This window comes from Pteropus vampyrus, unplaced genomic scaffold (assembly GCF_000151845.1).
Source record: "Pteropus vampyrus isolate Shadow unplaced genomic scaffold, Pvam_2.0 Scaffold44, whole genome shotgun sequence".
NCBI lineage: Eukaryota > Metazoa > Chordata > Mammalia > Chiroptera > Pteropodidae > Pteropus > Pteropus vampyrus.
The window spans coordinates 5,084,034-5,087,264 of NW_011888825.1; the positions used below are offsets into that span (position 1 = coordinate 5,084,034).

Genomic DNA, 3,231 nt, shown 5'->3' on the forward strand with positions numbered 1-3,231 from the left:
CCAGCTAATATTAAATCTTAAATGTCAATTTAAAGAATTTGACTTTTATTCTACAGAAGAATTATTGATTTAAGCTAGAAAGTGAGCATTAGGAAAATTAGTCTGGTGGATGTTTTCAGAATGGCTGATTGTAGGGACAGACGTCAAAAAATTCGATAGTGACAGAATGTAAAGGAAGGGGCATGTGCAAGATCAATGACCACTGAGTCACATTTACAATACAGTCCAAGTTATATGACCATGATCTGACAAGATGCCCCATGTGTAAAGCTCAGTCAATTTTTAATGCTAACAAAGTATAAATTGTAATTAAAGGAAAAGGCACGATAGATCAAAAAAATGGAGTTCTAATTTGAGATTCGAAGCCCTGAATAAGTGAGTATGAGCAACAGTTTCCTTATATTGTTAAGAGGTAAGACACTATCAACCTCTCATGGTGCTTGGGGAGAATTAAGATAATAATACGGGTATAACTTGAGTTGCCCAGAGGTCACAAGACTGGGTGCAGATGAAGTCTGAGTGGTATTAACACCACAAAGTCCTTCAAGGCCTCAAGGCTGAGTCCCCAACTACAAGGCTATTGGGCCTCATAACCTTCCGAAGTCTATCCCCATTATTTCCAGCACTTTCCAGGTAAGGTTACTAGATTTAGAAAAAACAAAAAAAATTACAAGATACCAGGTAAATTCAAATATCAGGTAAACAATGCAAGATTTTTAAAATTACATATCAAATGAGACATCTGTTTTGATCATCTCTCGTTCACTCCATTGTTGAGGGAGGAATTCCTACCCATGGTCAGACACATGACACCTGATACTGGACAGTGGAGATTGGCAGCAGTTTGTTAGTCACATACACTCACAGCCCAGGATAAGAGGACACTGCACACTATGCAAGGTCACCCAGGGGTGGAACTCAAGAACATTGAGTGGGGCTGTGGGAAGTAAGCTTTTTAGTATTAAGAGACTGCAGTAACCCCTGGTTCCTCTGAGAGGTTGTGATAGACTTGTTTGAATAATTCCATGGGTTACCAGGAAACTGAAGTTCATCACTGGTCCCCATGATTAAGAGGTTTGTTTGACTAGGTAATATTATCTGCAAGAGCGTAATGGGGAGGGATATTTACAGTTTGGCCATTTGAGACCCTCCCAGTTTTAAATGTCTAAGCAGCACATAATATTGATTTTAGGTCTTATTCCACAATATTGTCCACTACTTATTTGGAATTGAAATTTAAGTGGGTATCCTATATTTTACCCAGTAACTTTATTTCCAGGGTTTGCTTCAAATGAATGTTTAACAGCCTAAGTCTTCTTGGGGACAGTTAGCCACTTGTAAGTCTGTGCCATCCATAAGAATCTGCTCTGGCTCCACTTGCTCTAGCCACCAACCACAGCTTCTCTGCATGTGTGAGCCTATTCTCCTGGATGTAAGGGCTCAGATGCTTTGAGGTCTGTGGCAGGATTCATTAGGACCCTTCTTCCATATTGATGCCTCGTTCTTTAAATGTGCCCAAAGAATTAAGAAGCATATGACCAAGACTCCAACTTTTACCAGAAACACAGTTATTCTGGCTTCTATCTTTATCTTTAGAGCTTAAAAGTAGTCCTTTGGGCTGAGACAAAATGAATATCCTTTCAACATCTTTGTTCTCCCAGTTTTCCTTACACAAAAATATAAACCTGCCTCCTCTTCCAGACATCAAATATGAAAGTACCAAGTAAACATCCAGCATTTCCTCTGCATAGCCCAAGATGCCCTGTGACTTGTGAAAATCCAACATGTGATGTAAAGAGGTACTCACAGGTGGCCAGATGACCTATCAGATGTTAGTTTGTGCTTCTTCTTAGTTCTGTGGGAGACTTCAGAGAATTAAGCTTTGTGTTCTGTACTGATTTCTTTGTCTCAGTGGGTTGTTTATGGTTTTGGCATAACAGGATAAAATGTGATATTTGGGAAAAGGGGAGGTGGAGTTTGCCTAGATAACTCTGAAGGGGTTAAAGGCTTTGGTGGTGGGGAGGTGGAGTTGGGGACAGTGTTAAACAGTCAGAAACTCTTACCCCTGAGAAGGAAATAGGAGCTTTCTGGAGTGAGTCAGGGATGCTGGCTGAGACAGGACAATGAGAGCTGTGACTGGGAGCCACTGACTCAGCTTGGAAGCAGCTGAGCTATTTGACTTCAAGTGACTACGTGAGCTTGGAAAGTAGCCAATTAGGGAAGACCCCAATTATTATTCATTATTTTTATAACAAATACATATTAAGGACCTACTCTGTGTCAGCACTCTGGTGAATGCAGTAGACATAAAAGACTTTTTGGAGCTTACACTTCAGTGAATTATAGTTAGTCTAAACAATGCATAGTGCCAGGCATCTAGTTGGCTATAGAGCTCAGTGCTCCTATCAATAATTTATACAGAAACATAAAAGGCAGAATAAGATTTTCAAATACAACCACTTAGATGCCTCTTCACTGGTTCACCATTACTTCCAGATAAAGACAAAATTAATGACCACGCCCTTGAAGATCTGCTTTATCAGGCCCCCACTGACCTCCTCATTCTCATCATGCTCCATACTGGATTTCCTTCAGTCTCTCACATGATCATGTTCTCCTCAACAGAGTCACGGCATACCTTTTGCCAGAAAGAGTTGGCTTTAGCTAATATGCCTGTTTGTTTACAGAGCACTACAGTGTAAATATGAGGTTTAAGGTGTCATTCTAATGCAATCTATACATTTCTTCTCTTCTTTCCCCTAATTTTCTTACATGTAATACTAATAGATAATACTATTTATCCCCTAATTTTCTTCCATGTAATACTATTAAGATAATACTATTTTATAATCCACCTGTAATATTCAGAATAATATGACTGGCAAGAGCTGGTGGAAATTTATAAATAAAATAATTATTGAACCTGAAAAGAATTCCCTTTTCACCTTTTCATCCTCAGTTGTACTGCCTGTATTATAAACACTAGCCATATGTAACTATGGAGCACTTGAAATGTGGTCATCCAAACTGTAAAATATACTCTGGATTTCAAAGACTTAGTGAAAATAAAAGGAAAGGACGTAAAAGTATCTCAATAATGTTTCATATCAGTTATATATTGAAATGATAATATATTGAATCTATTGGATTGAACATATTAAAATAAATTTTTAAATGTTTTTTCATGTGGCTAGTACAAAATTTAAAATTACATATATGAATCACATTCTA

At 38.1% G+C, this 3,231-nt stretch overlaps 1 long non-coding RNA gene across 2 annotated transcripts in view; it reads right to left on the minus strand.

Moving 5' to 3' along the window:
- The window catches only part of LOC111738852, a 19,642-nt gene extending 17,630 nt beyond the window's left edge, over window positions 1-2,012 (minus strand). For both annotated transcript variants that reach the window (XR_002779996.1, XR_002779995.1), the window contains exon 1: window positions 1,808-2,012. This is a non-coding gene — a long non-coding RNA (uncharacterized LOC111738852). The remainder of the gene's footprint in view (window positions 1-1,807) is intronic.
- Between the last annotated feature and the right edge of the window lie 1,219 nt (window positions 2,013-3,231).